The 25,027-nt window shown below is 30.1% G+C and overlaps 1 protein-coding gene across 1 annotated transcript in view; it reads right to left on the bottom strand.

Moving 5' to 3' along the window:
• Positions 1 to 25,027, bottom strand: part of LOC148280148 (uncharacterized) — a 385,000-nt gene that overhangs the window by 166,581 nt on the left and 193,392 nt on the right.

Raw genomic sequence — 25,027 nt, 5'->3', positions numbered from 1 at the left:
AACATTTTTCATGGTAAACTATAAAAAAAATCCTGACAATTTTTTTCAAAAACTCTTTTTTTTATGAAAAAAAAATATTTTGGTAATTTAAAAATGGAAACTCCTTCCTCCTTAATGTCGCGGACTAGCATCCCTTCCACAAACCTCTACCCCTCCCCTACTCAGCCCCTTCCACAGTCCGCGTCCGGTGCGTATCGCTGCGTTGGTCAAATACGTTTTTAATCTTGATGAAAAAAATATACATATATGAAAGAATGGGATTTTTCAAAATAATTATGGGGACATTTCAAAAAGTACATCATACAAATGTTCACCTGAAGTTTCGCAGTATGGCCCTGAAAACCAATGTATAGTATGACAAACAATGTTTTATAAATGCACATCGTTTACTGTAACTATTATTGAACAAACATATTTAGATAGTGATAAGTAACTTTAAAGGGTAGCAAATAGTGCCTTGGCCAAGTGATGATGGCTTAGCCTATTTCTCACGAGAAAAAATATGTATGGATAAGTTATACGTGGTTCCGAATATTCTTCAAACATAAATATTTAAGGCACGAAGGCAGTTTTCTTTAGACTCGTGTAATTTCTATATGCATATAAATAACAAGGGCACAGACGAAGGGCGTATTTATTTTAGCGTGAGGTGTTTACTACCTACAAATGGTACATAAGAGATTAGATACAGTTGTTATATATTTAAGTTGCTTAATATTCAAGGCTGTATTTCATCATACTACCTTTAATATTAGTGTCGCAAACTATCCGGGTACCGATGACATCCTCCGATATGCAAATAAAATTAAAACTTCATCTGAGTTGACGTAGCCCAACGAAATATGCAAATATAGAATATTCTCAACGTTCTTGACATTTAATATGGAGACAATCTCCCGCAATAACTGGGTGGAAATAGTTGAAACAACAGGTGTCTCTGTATTTATATTCATCTCCACAGGTGAATGGATTAGTGAAAAGAAGATTACCTCCAAATTTCGATTCACTCTTGCAATGAAAAATGTATCCGATTGAATAAATATTTTGCTATTATCTCTCAAGTTCACGATATGATTTTTTTCTGTAATGACAGTTTAAACAGTAAATCGAGGTCCTTTTTTGCGAAAAATATCACCCATACCGGATGCATGTACATATTATTATATTCAATGTTTATTCGAACAAATAAACGTATACGATTCGATCACAATGTGTAATTTGGGTGACTCGTATTTCCGTGTACATAATTGATCACAATTAAGAACATTATATATAGCCTATTGTGATACAAGTTTTTGTTTTAACTTATAATTATTACATGTTTTATCCTTGTTGTTATTTGTTTACCGGTAGAAATTTAATTGTTTCAGAGTGACTTGGCTAATCCAACAGATAATTTAGGAATAATAAATGTCTCAAAACATATTTTAAAACCCTTGTAATAACAGAACGTGTAAAGTATTAAAAATAAAGTAATTGGTAAAAGATTGTATACATTTTTGTATTAAACGTACACCTATACGAGTATGTGTTCTAGGTGTGACGAATTCGATTGAAATCGAAAGGAGCAAAAAAAGTATTTGTTAAAGTCATAATAATTTAACACGTTTTGACATTTGGATGCTTTTCCAACATCGAGTAATAGGCCTTCAGAGCCATTAACTTCAGTACGGAATGTATACTCGTAGAGTACTTATACTCAAATGTCAGGGAACAAACAACCTCTCACCTTTACAGTAAGCAGGTAATAAAAAGACATAAAAGCGATAAATACATTCTACTGTACATGTATTCAAATTTACTTACATGAAAAATTCAGCATACAGAGTGCTTATTAGATATTATGTCATAATGAAAAGATGGACCAGTACCTAATAAATGAAAAATATATACATATACTGCAGGTATATAAGTGGGATAGTTGATTTATGATATGCATATTTAGATTATTATTACTTACGCAATATTTGCTTTTGTAGATGTTTGAAAATCGGCAAAACATAAAGCATTTCTCTTACGAAATCAATTCCAACTCAGATGCTCAATAGATACCTAATATGGTTTCCACTCTTGTTTATTACTTATTATTTTTTTAATGCGTATCTAAATGATTTATTTAGTAGGCAAACATAATAAAAATATAAAAACATTATTTCAGGCAAACATAATAAAAATATAAAAAAACATTATTTCAAATACATTTTTAATGAAGATAAGATCGAATTATGTCTAGCTTCTTCAAAAACATGTTTATTAATCCTAATAACCGTATTTATGAGTAGTTTATTATAATTTAAGTACGCGTGTTATATCGCTGCGAGGACCACATGAAATTTTATTATATTAATAGGTTAATTTGTGAGATGTTCTCAGTGCCTTTGACACAGTTAAAAATAGCTCTTTTTAAATAGTGTAGACACGTGAAAACGGTTTACCACACACCTGTCTTCAGACGTATGACACGAAAACACACGATTGAAGTGGTATATTTGAGTAATCTAGCAAAACCAATCAGACCGGTTACCCTCGACTAAAAAGGAGGTCGCTAATCTTGCCTTAGGTCTAACTAAGCTATCAAAGAACCGTCCCGCTAATATGTTTTTTCAAGAATTTGAAGATAATTTGTACACAAATCATGGCTGTATGCGTAAACAGGTGGATAATAATGTTTATGAGATTCGTCTGCAACAATCAAAGCCAAAGAATATTTTATGTGACAAATTAAATACTTTCTTTGTGCCGTTTCAAAAAAAATACCATAAAAAGGAGAAAGGTTAAAAATTTAGGCCTAGATTGATGAATACGGATTACAGATATCTTAACAAGGTTATGACATGCCATTATACTCTAATTCTTAAAAAATAATCTCCAACGGGCCTATAGGCCCTAATAATAATAAGAATATTTTTTAATTAATTTGGCAATGCGGGGTTAAAATAGCTATAAATGAAGGACAACAGGCAGTGCGGTCTAACTGAATACCTACTAGAAAGCAAAGTGGGAGTCTTGCGCAGTATCAACATATTTTCTTCGAAACCCGGATTAGACTAGGTATCAACATTTATGATTTGTGTCATTAACTGTAGTGTTTGTGACAAGGAAAGGTTTTATCTACTTAAGGTGACACTTTACGCACTTTGTAACCTTCACCATACTGCTTAATAATAATAATAAACAAATCTTTATTAACCGGAACTTCCCTAAAACTAGGGTTAAAAAATAAGATATTAAGCTTTAAAACCAAATATTAAAAAAAAAACTATACAGTAGAATTCAACCTGAAATAATAAAAAAATACGGTGTTTTAATAATTTATTCTACTCTAAGTTAGTTCTCTAGTTCGTCACCTTTTTTTTAAAAGCGTAAAACGTTCTTTGGAACCCTAGTTTAAGGGAAGTTCAGACGTATTTCCAACAAATTTTTATGACAACCAACAAATAATAAAAAAATATTAAAATAATGAAAAAACTAAATGTTCTAAATGCTTAAAGGTCAAATTTTGGAAAATCCCAAAAAAATAAAATAATTGACATATTTCCCAAACCATAAAACTTTAGATAAGGAATGTAAGGTCCAATAATTAGCAAATGACTATATACAAATTTGCTATGGCGGGTTCAGTTCCAGTCACCCTCTATATAAATGAAATTCAAGTTTAATTTTTATTAAGTATTCACAAAGGTTTGTTTGTTTGTAATTTATTTTAAATCTATTATTGTTTATATATTATAAAATAATGATTGCTTTTTCGTTGTAAAATATGTTTTATTCACGTACTCGTACATATTTCTTTAATTTTTTTATTAGTTGTATGTTTTTTTATTTAATACTTTTGCAGTATCACAATGTAAAACCAAAAAATGACCGATCATAAAAAAATAGGTAGTGAAGAAAAAATAATGTTGCGAAATCTTTCCCACCTAATAAACAACTCTAAAAGCTGCCAGCTACCGGCTATTGGAGTTACCAATAAATAAATATGACACAAGAAAATATTGTTCTGTGTATGTTAAAATGTTTGCATACTGGCTGGATTTCCTCCTTAGGGAGTTATTCAGATCTGAATTTGTTGCAACAGAGGGAAAACATTTTTGAGAACGGAATTTAGAAGTTTAGACATTTACAGGGCTTTAGACCTGTCGTTGGCTGGTTTAAGTGACCACTTTACACACTGTGTAACATTCACTATTCTGTATATGTTTAAAAATCTACATTTCCTCAACTCTTTCATAAAGTGTAAAGAGTAAAGAGGCCAGTTAAACGACAGGTCTTAAGCTTTGTAAATGCCTAGACTTCCATATTCCGTAATCAAAAATATTTTATTTTATTTATTTATTTTACAGAAACAAACAGTCAACAATAATATAATAACATAAAAAGATACGGTTTAAAGACAGACCAGCAAAATTTCGATATAAAAATTATACTTATTAAATTGTGGTAAACAAAAGGGTGTGTATTTGTATGAATGTAAGTTTAGAGGTGTATTTGTTTGGGAGTAAGTTTTCATGTGTGTGTAAGCGTGAGCATCATTAAATAGCAAGTGAGAGCGGATCGTAGCCAGAAAGAATGAGTCTTAGTTTATTTTTATATAAATTAAGGGGTATGTCATATATATTAATAGATGAAAAAAAGCATTATAGTTTGAGCAAAAACGAAAGAGGAAAGCGTTTTGTGCATAGTTAGTGCTACAGACTGGCAGATGGAATAAATACTTATTTCTTGTCACGAGGACATTAAGATTAATTATGGAGAGTAAGTTAAAAGAGTCTACTTTACTATCAAATATTTTTTATAAATAGCATAATTCAGATATATTGCGTCTATTTTTAATGGTGAAAATTCCATTTTATTTAGCAGATTGGCTGTTAGTGTAAGGCGATTTATGGTTTTTGTAATCTAGGTATTTTAAATTTTTTTATTGAACATTTTAAATCCTTTCAATGTTTATTATGTATTGTGAGCTCCGCACAACAGACGCAAACTCCAAATTACTGCGCAAAAAAGTGTTGCATAAAGTCTTCCATGTATTTGGTTGTTTGAAGGGCTTGGAAATTCTTAAATAAATCCCCTCTGTTGCAACAAACTTAGACAAGGAAATATGTATAAATGTTTTTTTATAGATATATCGTGATTTGCTTTCTCTTTATTGAAAGCAAATATTGGAGACAATGCGATATTTGCTACTTCTAATATATAACTCAACAACATCATCATTCTATGTCCTGTCTCCGGTAAGATTATTTTTTAATTATTTTTTTATTAATAAATGTGGTTTCATAAAATGATACAAGTTGTTTTTTTTATAATTCGAACTACTTTCATGTATTTAGATAATCTTAAAACTGTAACTTTCCAAAAAAGAGACTAGCTCTAACGCTTGGAGAGTGGCTTATACGGTTTTAATTATTCAGTGAATTTAAAATTATATAATCAATAAGTTAGGTATAATCGGATGGGGTGGTGCGAGTGACACAGTTTTAAATAGTGCATTTGTTGCACAAAAATCAATAATTAAAATGATACTCGGAGTCCCGATCACAGACGTCTACTGAAGAAATGTTCTACAAATTACAACTTATGACACCAAAGTAATTATAAAACAATACTCACTAAAACAATACTTACTTACAGATTAAAAAACTACTCATACTTAAATGAAAGACACAAACCCTACAATACATCACATATAAATAACATAATCACTAGATCCTCAACACAAAGACAACTTTAACAAATACAAACTAATACCACTTTCGAACAAACTTGTTTCGAACAAACAAGTATTATTCTATTAAAATCTATAACCTACTTCCACTATCTATTAAAACAATTATTAACCAAAAAATGTTCAAAAATGTTATAAAAAATGGATGGTGGAGCTAGATAGAAGTAAAATGGATTGTCTCATTCGCCCAAACCCATATTAAATCAAATGCTTCACAAGTGTATAGCTTATGTTAGGTTTTCGTTCTTTCATTGTGCGTTTTGTAATATAAATAATATCGATGTACATAAATTAATTATATACATAAATACGTTGTGTTTGTCCGAACATTTTGTTCATTACCTCTGTTTATTAAGTCACTTTTTTTTGTTTATTCTCATATGTAAAAGTATTTAAAAAAAAAAAGTATATTGTTAAGTGTCCTCGGCACGGGTAACCCCAGTGAGGTTACAATATTTTTTATTATTAATTATAGTTTGAAAGAAAAAAGATATGAATAAATAAAATAAATACGATTTCAAATATTAAAAAAAATTGTATTGAAAATGATATTTGATGTTACATATACATATCCAAATATATATATATGAATATATATATATATGAATATATATATATGTATAAATATATGTGTATGCATGCATGAATATTTACTTACATACCAGTAGCATACGGTGATTTTATTTACAGGTGAGCTTTAAAAAATATCATTTATTTGTTCCTACATAGTAGGTACATAATGTGATGTAAGTGATATTTACTGAAAATTGCTATTTTTTTCTGTGGTTCTGCGTAATACAACAACTCTTATCTATGAAATGAACTCAAATGACGTAACTTTGTGATATATTATATTGTGTATCTATATAGTCCATTAATTTAACACTTAAATTGCACAAAAAAATTGCACAATTAATTTAGTCAGTATTAGGTGTTTTAATTTTGATTGAAATTTCAACTGGCCAACTTGTTCTAAAAATGAAAAATGCCAAAAACGGCCGCGCCGAGCGCCACATGTGTAGCGAGTCATATGTCAAAAGTATCATCTCAATGAAAAATAGTTTAAAATGTTTGAAATTCTGTTTTACAAATAGAGAATCTTCAAAGAATTTGTGTAATCGTCATGTTAACTCTAGAAGAGAAATTCCGTCACTGGGTTTAAGATGTTCAAAATATAGTACACTTATTTGTATGAAGAAATAAGCTGGAGTAATCGGCTAGTTTCTTGGCTCATTGCTGACGCTAGGCGCGCTTTATTAATATTTTTATTCATTTTTGGAGAAAAATTCAAATGGTGGCAATAATTTATAAGAAATTCTAATTATTTGTTTATTTTTATTTAAATAAAGTTACCGTAAAACATTATTGATATCGATAGATAGTCAAATAATGGTAAGCTGCGCATTATCGTTTCTATACACGGTTCGCCCCTGATACATACAAACACATATATATGTACATACATATATGCCATTATACTTACAGAGAAACATTTTTTTCTAGTGAAATAAATAAAATAAAAAAAAAGTGCAGTCAAAAATAGAACATATTTGAGAAAGAAATGAAAAATTATATTCACAATTTTATTTTGTGTAGCATTGATTAAAAACATCATATATATTTTTGGTAATTTATATGTTATACTGAAAATATTTACAAATTAAAAATAAAATAATCAAATTATTGTAAGACGTCACTCCCGATTGTGTACACGTGAATTGTTTTTTCTTTTACGTAATGGGAAATGTTGATGTAAATATAATGTATTACATTTATACAAAAAATTGTGTTTAATTTTTTATCTGAACAAACTAAAAAAAATATGTACACACAAATATTTTACATACCCACATTTATACTTATTAACATACATAAATATAATGTAGCAATTGAAGCCTTTCCACCTTTAATAATCTTTCAGAATACTTGAGATTACTGTTTCCTATATTGATGTGGCATATATATTTTTTTTAAAATAATTTTTATAATTATTTTTTATGTTTCTAATCCTATATGTGTGTTGATATACTCATGAATCTGTGTCATATAATTGCTCGTTTCATCTTAACACAGGATTTTTAGTCCCATGGAGTTGGGACTTATTGTCTCAAATAATGAACAATAAACTTACGTATGTAAATAAATAAATAAATGTGTTACATTTAGGCTGTTTTGAGGTTTGAATGAAAATGTATCGTATTTTCCATATTTTTAATTAAAAAAATAATGATTAGCTGTCCTGAATAATAATAATTTGCTAATCTTCTTTATACTGTATTTTATATCTAAATGTTATAAAGTATATTAAGCCAAAGATAATGTTTTATTTGATTATCTCAAAACACCAAATTGTAACATAGATAAATAATGGTGGGAAAATTTCAATTTTGAAAATCAACATAAAATCCTACATAAATCAATTTCAAATTAAGGAACCTTACCATATAGTATACACGAGAATAAAAATAAAATAAACGAAACAAAGAGTAAAATAGAAAATAATAAAACAGTCATTCTTATTAAAAAAGAATGCGGTTTTAACTCGGGTTCAAAAAAAATATTTATATTTATATGTACTCTGAATTATTTATTGACACAATATTTATAAGTTCATTGGGGAAATTAATGTAATTTTGTAATCCTCTGAAAACAAAACTTTATTGACCACGACTTGTATATGGTGTCTACAAAGAGCCTTCGGGCATCTCTGTCAGCTGCCGGCTCCTGTATATCCTCCCAAGTCAGGTTCGCGTCCCGTAGTTCTGACACAATCAGTCGATGAACCAGTAAGCAGCAGACGTTTAAGATGTCGAGAACCTTATGCCTTGTAAATTAGGCAAACGCAGTTAAGGCTCTCAGAAGATATATATACGCAGTATATGGCCCAGTTAACCGTACCGCCTCCGCTTGATGACAGTTGTCACCGGAGTTTGCTGCATCATTTCTCTTATTTCTTTGTTCCTTATAAAGAAATATAGTACGGATGTTTATTGCAACCTATTGAATAAATTAAGTATACTGTGATGCGTATAAATATAACACAGTATTCAACCTACCAAATTAATTGTAACATTTTGTTATGAGACAAAAACCAGATAATTAATTGATATACGCGAACCTTGTCTTTAAAGGCGACTACCAGTTTGCAGTTTGAAGACCCCATCTTCATTTTCAGTTTTGCTAGGTTGTTCCATACTACGAGTACGTACGTTCTGCTAATTGGCAAGCACTGAAGACTTAAAGGTTGGCCGCAAAGTTGCTGATTTATGCATACGTAAGTATACCCCAATATGTCTTGTTGAATTATTACCATCAGATTATCACTTATGAACCTAATTAAAAACGTTTTTACAGACACATTTTTTACATAATTAGAATATTGAGAAACATAAGGTGAATTATTTAAACATTATTGACGAGTGTTTTGACTCGATGGCCGCTCTCATGTAAAATTCCTGAAAAATGAAATCGAGTGAAGATAAGTTCGTTTCGTTGAGAATTGGTAAGCATATTGGCCTGTCATTCTTGAAGCCCTGGGATCGATTTCTGGCAGGGGGACGTGAAATATTGATTTTAAAAGTTGTTTTTTTTTACAAAATACATAAGAGGTAAAACAGAGTATAAAAAAAATAAAGAATAATTACATAGCAATGAAACAAATATTGACAGTAAAAATAGTGAACAAAAAATCCGACAAAGACATGGCCTTTTCGTGGATATACAAGAAATGTTTATGAATTTTAGCTCCTATAAAAAAAGACAGGTATAATATTTTTGTGTAAAATAAGAAAGAGAAAAGAAAATATCCTTTTAAAGATTACAAGGTACTTTTTTATTTTATAGTAATCAAAAAAGGAAATACCATTTTTTTTTTTTTTTTTTTAAACATAAAAATATTCCTTGTTATTAAAGGGTAACAAAATATATCATAGAAAAAAAGAGTTAATTTCTTTTAGTTTGAATCCGGGATAGCGCGTGTTTTTACGCTAGGACAATAGGTCCGAAGCTCTGAGGAGACATTCTTGTTCTATCTTCTTGTGAACTACACGTTAGATAGACCTAGGTAATAATATTAATGTAAACATCGATATACACACATTCAAAATTGAATCAAGTAGATGGCATTTAAATATCATGACCTAACCTGATGTAACATTGTTGTTATTGGATACAGCACATAACAACATCCTACTCAAGATTAAGAACTACGTTTATATTTGTATATAATTCCCGAGCAATGTAACTGTTCATTAAGTGGGATTGAACATATTGGACAATGCAAATATTGTGATTCACTCGGTCACTGCCAAACATCTTATACAACATGTATTGATATAAAGGAATGGTACAACAAGGTGGAATAATATTTGAATTTCATTTTTGTTAAATGCACAGAAGCCATTTGATAATTTTAAAACATTTTTCGTATTAATAGTCATTACAATTAATCTTTTAGGCTAATATAAACAATTCATCTCACCATAAAATATTTATGTTAGTAAAAGACCTCATGCTTGTTAGCTTTTAAACTTATGACAAAAAAAAAAAAACATTTTTATACATTATTTTAAGCAGTTTTATATAATAAAAAACAAAAAAAATCAAAAACAAATCTAAAAATTTTAAGTATTTTTTTAAATAAAAAAATTAAAGCAATTCTATTATACTTACTTACAATTTCTGCATTGTACATATCGCTTGCGCAAAGCATCAGTGAGAGATATCTTAAAAGAATATGTTCTGAGATAATCGGACTTTGAGGTGTTCAAAGGGTCTGAATGACTTAAGTTATTTGAAGTAGATTATCAATACTATATTTTCACATAGCTTAACGATTTAATTTTAATACTTTATAAAGGGTTTAGCTCTTTTACTTCACAAAAGTCAACAAATGGGAGAGTTGAAGAAATGTGAATATTTAAACATGGGCAGAATGGTGAATATTGCACGGCGTGTAAAGTTGCCACCTCAACCAGCCAGCGCCACATAAAATTGTAGTATCAATAGTTAAAATTTGATACGTAATTACAAGAGAATTGTTTTACGTCATTTGCATACCTAATACCCACTAAAACCTTTTTTAGTACTAATTGCTGCAAAGTGTTTTTCTTTTTGCTTTTTAAACCCCCATTAGCTTAATATCAAAATGATATGTTTACGTCCACGATGAAAATATATAATATTATGATATGTAAACTATGTTGGTATCACTTCATCAAGGTTGTTATTGCAAGGTCTCACTATTCTGGGCGTTCAAATATATGTACTCGTAACTAGTTTATTCAATCAATGCATAGTTGGGCTACAACCTACATATTGTGTATCACTTAGATATTACTATTTCCTCTATCCAGAAACAAGAAACAGCGGTTGTGTATATCACGATTGCATAAAATCTAAACAGTTTTATATTGATCTATAATTTAAGTGTCAGAAATAAGAAACGGACAATTTTCCAAAAGAATCAAAATAAAATTCCGGTTTTTAAAAATAAAACAGCTATAAAATAACGATTCGCGTACTGTTATTGAGATATACAATTTTTTTGGATTGAATCAACAGGTCCGTAAGAAATTCATTAGACTTTTTCGAAAAAATATATGTTTTAAAGAAAAACAATAAATATCTGTGACTTGGATCTGAAAGAGCCTATACTGTAAATAACAACATTATGACAGAGTAATTTTAAAGCTATTTTGTTACGTTTCGACAAACTAAATGAGACGTTTGAAACTATTTTCAATAAAAAAAAATATCATATATGCATGTGTGTGTATACATATATTTTTTAATAATTGTATTTTTAAATTTATATCAACGCTCTACAAAATGTTGGCAAGAAAAAAATTAAATCTGACATTGGCCCTTTCAGACCCAAGACACAGATATATGAACGGCATATCGGGAAATTCTTAAATCCAGTACTAATAGGGATTTTATCTGTTCGTTAAGGAAATTTTCGATTTGAATGAATCAAACCCATCTAATATTTTTATTGTATACCTTTAACATTTTCAAAATAATATTCTAATCATATGAACACAAACTAGTTATTTATTTAAATATCAAAATGGACAGTGTAGACTTATTTGAAAAAATAAATAATCTAAATGTTCAACAATGTTTTGAGTATGTCCTGATGTTTGCAGACTAGCTGGATTTTTCTTTCCTCCCTAGGAAGTTATTTAGATCTTAATCTGTGCTAGTAGGTGAATTGGTTAGGCTCGAGGAATCTCACCTACATGATGAAGGTTTCAGCTCTTTTATTAAAAAAAATTCAACAGATAGAAGAGTCGAAGAAATGTAGATTTTAAAACAAAGGCACAATGGTGAATGTTACAGAGTGAGTAAAGTGGACACTTTTTTTCAATTCAATTAAATGCATTTATTTAAAAATAACATAAACATTACAACCATACATTCAATACGTACATATTATAAAAAATACATGAAAGAGACTCATGTCAAAGTAGTATGAAAATCCTGCTCCGGAAAACCCCTTCGGATACATGGAACTGACCAATATCCAGAGCAATATTGTTCAGCATAGCGGCAACCCTTCCAACAGGCATAACCAACAGCAGGTTGGTCCTGTATATCGAAATATGAAACAATCTATGCTGACGCGGTCTTAGGTATTCATCAGGAACATACAAACCAATGTGTTGCGCAACTATCGATAAAAATGTTTAGTCAAATACACATTCCTTCTAGTCTCGTTGTAGCCACTTAAACCAGCCGACGACATGTGATAAGCCCTGTAAATGCCTAGGCTTCCATATTCCCTCCTCAGAAATGTTTTCCCTCTCTGTTGCAACACATTAAGAAGAAATAAATAAAATCACTTTGTTTTATGAACCACTTATTTATTATCATAACCGACTAGTTTTGGCAACTCACGTTGCCCTCTTCGGGGTTATATAATGACTTAATATACTTAAAAGAAACAGTGAACAGTGGGTGTCGATAAGGATAGAGGAGGGAGTAATTGTGTTTATGGTGGGGTAGGGGTAGGGTTAGGGGAGGGGGTAATTGTGTTTAAGGTAGGTTCCCACCCACTGTTCAATGTTTGTTTTAAGTATGTATATTTAGTCATTATATAACCCTGAAGAGGGCAACGTGAGTTGCCGAAACTAGTCGATTGTGATAATAAATAAGTGGTTCATAAAACAAAGTAATTTTATTTTTTCCTTTAAAATATAACAAAGAACTACAAAGTTAGTGCTACAATTATCTAAAATATCACAAATTTATAACTCAAATGTAATTCTCTTCGGCAAAGTTAATAAGTAATATTTTTCGCGTAAACCCGGAGAATATTGAATTATTGACAGCTCTGTCCCAATTAAAATTCTAACGCGTTATAACCGTTATGAAACTCCTCCGAGAAATGAAAAACTAAATCAGGCTGCGTATAATACTTCCTACATAATATTCGGTCGTCATACTTAGCGACGAGACAATAAACTCCGTTCCACATGTCCTTAGAAATAGTTGCCCTCCATTTTCCGCCTGAGTAACGGCACATTTTTATTTTATAATCGGTCCTCGTACATAATCGGTCCTTTATATAACGGTTGTGTAATTATTAGGACTGTACAAATGCGTTGTGTAAACTTGTGATTGGCTCACGACTTGTAAAGCCCAGTCAGTGGACAGAAACACTGGTCAGTCAAGAGGTCGCTGGGCTGATGGAAAAATAAGACTGAGCCGTGGTTAATATTCGCGTTACGATACTTTAACCCTTCCATAATGGATTGGGTTGTGGTCCCGTGGCTAGCTAGTGTCTCGGACTTACGGCTCAAATTTCCGTGGTTCAAATCTCACTCTACCCCAAGTTGATTCCTATTTTATAATAGCGCGTTAATTACAACTCGTTGAAAAGGGCTCTCAAAATGAAATATTTGGGTATGTCATAAGAACGCAAATATTTTGTTTTATAAAAATAATAACACTGTTTGCTTTAATCCGAGGACTAATTAGTTATTGTAGATTTCGTAAAGTTCAAAATATATTTTGTTATAAACACGAAACATCTTCTTCTTCTTCTTCTTCTTCTTCAGCCTCCTGTCCTCCACGGCTGGATATAGGCCTCTTTCCATATCCGTCCACAAAAGATGTTTAAAAATACTATACCAAAAAAAATTGCATGATATTTAGTGAATCTACTAAAATATTGGTCTTATGAGTGATTAAGAGAGAAATTAAATTTTTACAAATTTCACAAATACATTTTAATGCATTTTATTTTAAGTTTTATTAACATATTTGAATAATTTGATCCCACTTAAAGGTTGATTAATACCTTTTCTCTCAATTAAATATCAAATTGCTTAAGGTCAGCTTTAGTGCAATAAATCCTAGAAAAGTTTGTAACTTACATTAAAACTTTAGAACATTGCATAAACAATATTGTTATCTAAGTCGTCATGTTATACAATACAACATACGTAGGTATCCACTCTGTGGGTGTCATAAGGTTGCTGAAGGCGACACGAAACCACGTCTCGGTGATAGTAATCGAGAATTTAAACCATTAACCAGTGTCAAAGGTAAATTACTTTTCATTTTGGCATCTTAGAATAGAAAACAGAGTAGGTACTAAATTATAAAGATCGCAAGATTGTATTCAGATAGCTCGAAAATATACGCTTGACAGATGAAATTCATACAATTATGTTATGGGTATTAAGTTTTAAAGCAAATTTTATTTGATACGCAATCATGATATACCTACACTTATGTGAACATATAATTAAACTGAAAGGTTTGAAAGGGGAAAAGTAAAAGAGAAAACAGGGCCAGGTATCTATTAATATAAGATATTATTTTATAAAATTATAAGACGTGCTAAAACTGACTACCAACCGAACAGCGTAGTGATTGATTAATTTTTTAAATAGATAACTGTGTCGTGTGATGTCAAATTTCTCAATAACAATAAATGGCAAAGTAATATTCAATAGTAATAAATCACTGGCAAGTATTTTTTGAGAATAAAAAATAATTAATATTATTCTTACTTCGTGTCTATCCAAGCGTTGAACTTTTCACGTAATCCAGATTACCATCTTTCCGACACGATGACAGAAGTTACCATAATCAGCTAAACTGCTCAATTGAATATCAAATACAACAATAAAGATCTCGTTTATTCTTGGCAAGACTCGCGTAGACCGGCGAAGATATTATTTAATATTGTCGTGACGACACAGAGTTCGATAGAAAGTCAATGTCCTGCGCATTAAAAATAACGGAAATGCCGATTTTCCTGAATAGATGAACGTGATGATATTTTGCGCAATTGTGTCGGCCATTACAGTTATTCTGTGAATGGTTTTACGGTTAATTTAATATGGTATCAATTAATGAAGGAGTTAAATGCAAGACGCGAGTAAAGATTCTCTTACACAAGTAATGAATAAGTGTAATCGTAGGTAAGTAAAAAATAATAATTATTGTAAGCAAGTAGAGAGTATTGGAGCAGAAAGATAATTTTCTGCAAGATATACTAATCGAATCGAAGAACTAACGAGTCCTCATTAAACATTGCCCTCAACTTGGCACAGGGTCCAAATTGAGGGCAGCGTTCGAAAGTAAAATGGAATTTTTCGTGTAAAAATGCGTATATTTGTATAAACTTGCTTAGATTAAGATAGGCCGGACATATACAGCAAATGGCTGATTCAGGACGCAGGTTTAAACAGTGCAACTCGGTTATAAACTTAGACTATACCATGTCTGTGTAATCAATAAGTATGAAAAAACTACAATTAAGATATGAATCATAAACGTATAATCGCGTACGTTGAAGACTAATGAGCGGATATACAGGTGGAAGAAAATTAGTAGGAAGATCCAGGCAGAGGTGGGAGGATGGAGTGAGAAAGGATGCAGCGTAGCTTTTTCAGGTGGCGAATCGGAAGACGGCGGCTAAGACAGAGTTGAAGGCGAAAGTTGCAGGAGGTCGAGAGAGAGCTAAAATATGTTTTGCATAAAAAATATTCATCTGTTCACACAGAAAATACAATTAAACCCAGAATGATTTATCCCTTTTATTATTAATGCTGATATCCCCGAAGACCACGATGCTCAGCATTGAGCAAGATGATGTAGAAGAAAAATGGTACATTTTTCTAATTTGTTGTTAAGTAATTAAAATTACGTTATTTTATAAAATTGATCAAAAACGGAGAGTGATTGATCAACCATATATGACTGCATATTACGCGTGGAATGTTTTTTATTAATTGGAATCTACAGGAACAGTGTAAATTATTTGAAGATATTTTGTCAGTCGAACTAACAACTTGAATACATAATATTATCCAATAAGAATAGACGTAAGTGAATAAAAGATTAACAATAAAGTATAAAGAACGAAGACAGGAAGGATTCAATGCAACAGGCCTCGTTGCCATTGCGAAATTGCGTTCGTATTAAACTTGAATGTCGGTCAACTATCAAAGTTGTATTACGAAATACGGGTAACTTCCGTCGATTCTGTTTGCGGACGAATGCAGCGAATTTCAGATTTCGTGAAGATATTAACGACGGAGATGTTATTATTTTACATTTGATTTATCGCTTTAGAGAAAATACGGCCGCAGAACACACTTTACGCTTTGAACTCACTTTCTGTATCACAAGGTCAAGTAAATGAAACACGCCATTAACTGATGCCAAAACGTATATAATTTATGTGTCAAGTAGTTACTAACTGAAAGCTAATTTTATTAAAATAACTGTAAAATTTAGTCAATCAAAATAAAGCATTGATATATCTCAAAAAAAAATTTTAAAAAATTTAACGGATATATAAAATCTTAAATAATTGGTTATTTTTTTCAATAATGATTTATGTATGATAAACATTAAAAAACACAAATTGTGCGATGTATAAATATTTTAACAAATCTCTAATTACATACAATTATTATTTTATTTATATTTTTGCACCACAACAGACCAAGAGGCTCAATTACAGTGGTAAATCACAGCACAGAATATCCAGGTTTAATAAAAATATTTTTTATTTTGTTTTGTGTTTTTTTCATTATTGTTTACTTATTTGAAATATATGAGTACAGATGATATATATGTAAGATGATACATAAAAATAAATATTTTTAGTAATTTCGAAAATCCCACCAAGCCCCCTTTTGTGGCTTGTTTGTGGAGATTTACTTATATAAAATTAATCCTTCTTAATAACAAATATCTTTACCTCTACACAATTTCAGCCAACTTCTCATCGGGAAATGAACCTGGAACATTATGTGTGTGAGTCAAACGTCTTAGAAATTTTGAACCACGGGGGCTGCTTATACTATGATATCGTGAGAACTTGATTTGTCATTCTTGTAGTTTTGCCAATATTAAAAAAAAATACAAAAAACCTCAACGATAATCAAATTCGATACATTGTTTATTGAAAGCAAACGTGCTAACCATAAGACAACAAGGCGAACACACTTTAAGTAAAATCACTACATCACTATTTACCGGTGAAAAATAAAAAATAAATAACGAATTATGCAAATATAATATTATTTATATTTGACCGAATAAAGTTTTTACCGGCCAGATTGACAATTTACAATAATAAGAGTAATTAAATCCAGGTAATTAAAACTTATTTATGAAAATTTAAATAAGAAAATCTTTTTAAATTAATATAAATCTACATTTATTTGTAAGCGGCAAGGGAAAAGACTGCACAAAATAATATAATATACATCAAATTTATATTCTGATTTGATGTTTTTTTATTTGAAAATTATTTTTTTACCCTTACGGATTATTACATTCATTTTTTTCATACTCTATTGTTGATAATAATATTTTTTACACCTTTTGAAAAGTTTGTCTGAGTCTTTTGTTTAGTTTTTTCTGGTAGTTTTTGTATAATTTCAGTCCCTTATTTATTATTCTCGATTGTATTTGTCTCGTTATGGAATGTTGAATGCGATATTGTTCTGATATGCTTGTATTATGTCTATGTTTATTACAATTTTTTTCAATATATCGTTATTTGAAAATTCATTAAAGCAATACAAAATTAATCCAAACTTGAAAAATTTATAATAGTCTTTAATTCTCTATTACGCTGCTGAAGTGTAAATTTCATTTATACTTGGTAAAGGATATGAGTTCAATTATCGACCCAATTGAAAATCTACCTGCGTCTTCACCTACACCCAATATATATTAAAATAATGTTTGTTATTGAAACTTCGTTTAAATACCTATGCCTACTTAATGTGCAATAGGAATGTTCCATTTACCAAACCTACATTTTAATTTGCATATTCAAATTACTTTGCAGAACCAAAACAACTGAGGCACGAAATACCTCTTGATTGAAACCAAAGGCCAACAGGTACAAGATTATATCCAGAAACTCAAAAAACTAGTTAGCAGAAAGAAAAGCATAAAAATGTACAAGTGCTGGTACCATCCGCATGTGATTGTCCTTTGGAGGTCACCGCGAGGTGATCTTGACTGTTTATTTTACAAACAAGATAAAAATATAAATAAATTAACATGTGCATGATGTGGATGAAAATACAGTTCTGTATGTAAAGTAGAACCAGAATCCTGGATAATCATAGAAATATTCATAAAATAACATATTGAACTTATCATTATTATATACAAGTAATTAATTTCTAGTTTTTTACGTTTATTTTCATTAACAAAATTTGAATTATTATGTCTTGGATGTAAACAATTTTTTGGGTGTATCCTACATTAACAATACAAAATAGTTCTCTTACAAACTAAAATGTTTTAATCGTCGATATACTTAGTGCAAACTGTTTGTTTACCAAATTTCAAAATATAAAATGAGTGTTTTCGACTCGATGGCTGGCTGTTACCGGAATCGAATTAAGTCAAGTCCACCTCGTTGTGTAGTAGTTGGCGCATTTGTCTACCATTTTTCAGGTTCTGGGTTGAATTCTTGGCAGTTGGACGTGAAATATTGATTGTAACGGTATTTTAAATTAAATATTCCATGTTACAATTCTGATCCAGATATGTCGCGATTGAAGTACCAATGCAGTGCCCTATGTACCACTGAGTGTAGATAGAGAAATAATAATAATAGCATAATCGATATTATAAATCGTTTAATGATATCGTGAAAAAAATCTTTAAATTAAAAAATTTGCAGATATCCAAAAAGTAGTAATTTTTTTTTTTAGACTATTTTCCGTTGTCTGGAAAATATTGCTTTTAGAAATGAGTCTTCCAAAGTGCATATTACTTTGTGTAAATAAAAAAAAATACGCACGTTTGAATAATTTTCTTATATAAAGAATATCAAAATTTGTTGTAACAGAGAGGGAAACAATTTCGAGAAGGGAATATGGAAGTCTAGGCATTTACAGGGCTTATGACCTGTAATTGGCTGGTTTAGGTGGCTACTTTACACTCGATGTAACATTCACCATTCTGCCTCAAACATTCACATGGGCAAAATGGTGAATGTTACACCGTGTGTAAAGTGGCAACTTAAACCAGCCAATGACAGGTCACAAGCCCTGTAAATGCCTAGACTATCATATGTCTTATTCGAAATTTTTTTTCTCTATGTGCAATAAATTTAGATCCTAAAATCTCCCTAGATAGGAATTCCAGCCATTCTGAAAACATTTGGAAATACTCAAAACATCGTTAAATACGACCAGTTTTCGATCGTGGTTAGAAGTTAATAACGATCCTCTTACATTCAAAGAAAATACATCAATACACTATCTCGATATTAATTATTACGATTGGCATCTTCAAATGTATTGTCCATATTACAGATGCTATCACAAACATTTGTTAAGTTATATTTACGGTTAGGGGGGCTCATACCTCGTCACTCCAAGATTTTTACGATTGTGTATTTCGTAAGTATTCTGCGAAAAAGCACTAAGTCAAAATTTTTCTGTTTTGACTTAATGACGAGGTTGTACTGTTGGAAAAATACTCTTTAATTTGCAAAAACGCACTTGGTCCTATCTACACTACAAGTCGAGATATTTTCTGTAATAAGTCAATATAACACGAATCCGTTCAGGGAAAAAGCACCAAGGGTCAAGGGACGCCGTACTGGTGGGCCATTAATAGCAATATTTCGGATGTATTCAGTGGAGCTTATGCAGCAGTACTGATTGAGAAAAGGTGAGATCGTTGTCGGCGATATGATATTCTGGAGATGTGTAGTAAGTGATGTTTACGTACTTCACTCAGGGGCAAACGTGGCAATTATTATTTTCTTTCTTTTCTCTTTCTACGAATTAATTATTATTTAACTTAATATAATAGGTACTGTACATTAGATAAAATGATTACATAACTTTTATTATTAAAGAAAATAAAACATTCTTCACAAAGTGACTATGATAATACAATGTGACTTCAATTTAAATTCTTTACTGTGGTATTATGTATCAGCGAAAATGCACATAGTTATGTCAATCCACTATTTGTTTGAAAAAAATGTTCTGAAAGTTTAGTTATTATTTATAACCTATTAAATAAAATTTAGTAAAAATATCAATTAACCATTTTTTCTAGTTGGCTTAGTAATGTTTAGTATGAAAAAAAGTTATTTTGTTGCAAACTTTAAGCTTCATCTATCTCAGAATTCGTAATTTTGACTTAGTGCTTTTTCGCAGAGTACCCACAATTTGTTCATGATGATCGACAGACAGTGACGTGGGATACATTTCAAGCAGACCTGCGCGTTCTATAGATCATATTATAATATCCGTCAACTTGTATTTGCATACGTTACACTAAGATATTATGTTTTGGGAAGTGAAAACGAAATTTGAAATTGAAACTTTCTTTAAAAGAACAAAAAAGATAAAAAAAACTAATTATTTTCGTCCACATGTATGTATGTGTGTGGGTTGTATGCCTTGTACTAAGACACTATCAGTAATGTGTTCGGTTTAACAATGACGAAGTTCATTGGTTTTTAAAAATATATTTCTTAATAGAATATAACACTTAGCAAATAAAATATGTGTCATATTATCCTCGCAATGATTTAAAACCTTATTTTTTTTAAATCCTCACCGAAACTTCGAAATTACACCGCCTGTGACGTCAAAAATTCTGGACTATGAGTGATCAACTCAAACAGCTTACTTACAGCCATTCTACGACGTCGTTTGACATGATCAGATTAGTTTGTAGGAACGGCAAAAGCTTGTTTTTATTTCAGACTTTCAATCGTTGAACAACGTATCATTACAATTTGTACTCGCTGAACGACACAAAAATATAACAACGTTTTAATTAATTTATTTTATTAAATGTACAATTTATTTATTTATTCATTCAAAATTACAATAGTTTAAATATTTATGAACTAATTAAGGCTTTTTAAGCTATGCCCGTGTCAAGCCACAATAAATAACAATAAAAATAGTAAAATTAATTACATCAAATTATAATGACATAGAATAACTATCTAGAAAAAAAAGGTAAATGTAATAAATAATCCAATACCAAAGAATACGATGCAAAAAAGATAATCAGAAATAATTTTTAAAATATAAATTATACAAATTGAGAATCACACATAATCAAATATACAAAATAGTGGTATCATTAAAATAAAAAAAACAAGAGTAAAGTATAGTAGCAATTAAAAAAAAACAAGATAAGAGTATCATTTAAATCAACAGAAAAATAATATAAATATATAAAAGCTTAATTGAGATATGTTTTCTAGGAACTCACTTAATACTATAGTAAGAAATATAAGAAACAGGAGCAATAAATCATATGCCAAATAATAGTACGTAAAAAATTAAATTATACAAAAATACATAATGAAAAAACACAAAAATTATCAATATATATGAAAAGCAAATAGAAGTAAAAGTATGGAATGAAAGCAGATATGTAAATTTTTGCTAATCTCGAACCTTAAAAAAATTGACAACATCGTCCCTATACAGCACAACTACCAATTACACTGTCCATATATATGATAAGTACTTACAAAAACATATATAAAAATAGGTTCGCAATATATTAATAAGGTACAACAATCCATAAAAACTATAGCAAACAATGACAACTGTATTATTTTATTGAAATAAAACGGCAACAAAATATTAGCATTCCTTATGGTTTTATGACTTTATAACTACGTGTATTCCATTCCGGGTGGATTTCCGAAATTAAAAAAAAAAATATTTATATGTTATTCTGATTTGCCCAAATATCTTCATTATTTAGACATTTTTTGTTACTCGTAAATAACCGTGTTAGAAAATTGTTGAAATCGGATAACTAAGGGCATTGGAAGTAAAAATAGCAACCTCCAATTTTTTATTTTTTTTTTTCAAGAATTAACGGTACAAGTACCTTTTACATTACATACATACATAAGTATTTACAGTGGAGTATATACAGTAACAACGTTTTCAATGCTTACTTAGAAAGAACATAATTAAAATATTGATTCCACACTAAAATGTTTTACAAGTAATTGTTTATAAGCTGGAAATTTTAATAAAAATATGTCACCTAAATCCGAATGTTTATTACCCAGCGCATGTAGACGATGATATCATTCTGTAGTTTATCAACTTTATTTTTATAAAAATCACGAGTTAAGTTGCAAATGTAGTTTAAAATCATACTTCTGATGGTTTGAAGATAGTATATGGAAGCAAACATAACAATATCCATCAGCCATTTTATTTGATCAATGACTTAAGATTTAAATTTTCAAAATGGCCGTGCCATACGACAGATAAAAAAGTTTTTTGAATTCGCGTTTCTAGTAAAGCTAATTAATTAATTTCTTAACGTTTTAAGTTGAGTGAAAATAGCACTTCTAACATGAATACTCTCTTTGGCATTAGTGTAGCAGTTATTGTTATTTTTCTCAAAAACACCAAAACGGGAGTTTGCTATCTTTGCTTCCAATGCCCTCAACTGGTATCAAGCGGTGCCTAATATCTTAAATAATTCAATCAGATGAATGTTTTTATAACAATAAAACAGTAATTTATTGGCTTTTGCTTACACGTGGTCACATAAACTCGTGACGTTACAAAGTAGTTCATTTTACATACATTTTCGAGAAAATTCACCGTCAAATGATGGTTTACTAATTTTTACCAGATGTATGAACTGAACTTTCTAAAATTATCTAAAATATTAAAAAGAAAAAATGTTTTTGTTGGTTATGGAGCACCAATTAATTATACTGTTGACGAAATTGTAACCTCGAAAAAGAAAAACGAATGTACTAATATTAAATACAGCATTTTATTGCTCACGTTGTTATACGAGTTTGAAATAATAAAACACATTTTTTGCATCCCAACAGGCCAATGGCATTTGCTCAATTACGGTGGTAGACACAAAATATCCAGGTTTTAAATGACATTCAATTATTGAAATTAATTTTATGCGTTGTCTCGCATATAGTTCAATGTGTAGTGTGAGCTTATTTAGAATGCAAGTTATGGTACATGAGTACAGACTTATATTTAAAGCGACCTTGAGGTGATTTTTTAGAGAAATTGCGCTATAAAAATTTGCCAAATATTATGTTTATTTGAATAATACAGCGAACTTCAAATCAGGAAGTCTGAGGTTTACCCCGCTTTTTCGCCAATCTCTAACATTGTTATTTACAAACAAAGTTTTGAGTTTGCCCAAATTTTTGTAGACAAGAACTGGATTAAACCCCCTAGGAAGCTGTAAATATTGACATATTACAAAAATACATGGATAACACTTTAGAGAAGGAAATATAGGAGACTAGGCATCTACAGGGCTTATGACCTGTCATTAGGTGGTTTTAATGCCCATTTTACACATTGCATAACATTCACCATTCTGCCTATATTTGAACATCTTTATTTATTCAGTTCCTTCATCTGTTGATGTTTGTGAAGTTAGAGATTTTTAGGGCAGCCAATCAATCAGGTTTAAAAGCCATGTAAATGCTAAGACATCTATATTCCCTGCTCTCAAATGTTCTCTTTCTCTTTTGTATCTTAATAACTCTCTAGAGGGTGAAATTCAGTTTTTCGCATACAAACATTTGAACAAACTCAAAATATTATATTTGAACCAACTGGTCCAAGAATTAGTAAAAAAATAGATAACTGTTTTCAGAAGTTGCCTAGAATGTGAAATAATTCAATCATATGAATCTCTTCACAACAACAAAGTTTTTTGCTTTTTACTTCACAAAAAACAAAAGATGGAAAAATTATGAATGTTCAAACATAGGCAAAATGATTTATGTTGCACATTGTGTAAAATTCAACCAAAACCAGTCAATGACAGATTGTAAGTCCATTAAATGCCTAGACCTTCATATCTCCTGCTCTAAAATGGTCTCCATCTCTGTTGTAATTTGTTAACGTTTGTAAACATAAGATTTCTTCTGGAAGAATCGCCCGATTGACATGCAACATATTAAGATTATCCTACATTCAAATAAAATTCATAGTTTATAAAAGAACATAAATTTATAAGTCTTCAGTAAATGTTACGTAAACCATTAAAGTGAGGTTTGCATATTAGTTTAATTAGTGTCATGACGAAGAGACGGGAACAATGATTTAGTAACATTTATTAAATCGTATGACCACAAAATTAATGCTATTGCAGGTATTTTTATTTTGTTTATTTATTTCACTGTACTGAAATTCATTGTTTCAGCTCCACACTAACTAGAAATTTCCAATGTTTAGCCAGGACCTGTTTTGTTACATGTGGTTTTTCATTGGATTATGCTAAAACAATCAAAATAAATACAAAAAAAAATCAAACATAATTATGAATTACCTACAAAATACATAATATTACAAAATATTGTTTATTTATTCATTTATATAGACGCCCACTGGGCATTTTTTAGGACATATGTATCCATAGAAAATTATTATAAAAGAAAGTAGAAAGACACAATGGTAGTAGACTTGGAGTGGAAGCGGGAGAGAGGTGTTAATAATTGAATTTAATTCAGTGATCTTATGAAAGAAGACAACTTGTTATCAGAGAAATCAAGACTGGTATGTTTGTTCGTAGACCTAAAAATTCTGGACATAGGGGAATGAAAACAATAGCTAGTTCTATGGTTACCGGGGTATGAAAAAGTAAGTTTTGTCTGAGGTTTCTAGTTGGGATATTTACTGGGAATATTTACTGAGACAATTTTACTGAGGTCAGTAGTTCAGGCGCACCAAAAAGTGAGTTGAGATTATGATTATTATTATTCATTATTTATTTATTTATTATTTATTTATTTATTTTAAA

This window comes from Micrasema longulum, unplaced genomic scaffold (genome assembly GCF_059751315.1).
Source record: "Micrasema longulum isolate JH-2025_06_02 unplaced genomic scaffold, ASM5975131v1 h1tg000611l, whole genome shotgun sequence".
Classification (NCBI taxonomy): Eukaryota; Metazoa; Arthropoda; class Insecta; order Trichoptera; family Brachycentridae; genus Micrasema; species Micrasema longulum.
The sequence above is the reverse complement of the archived record's forward strand: the minus strand, read 5'-3'. Positions and strand labels throughout refer to the sequence as shown.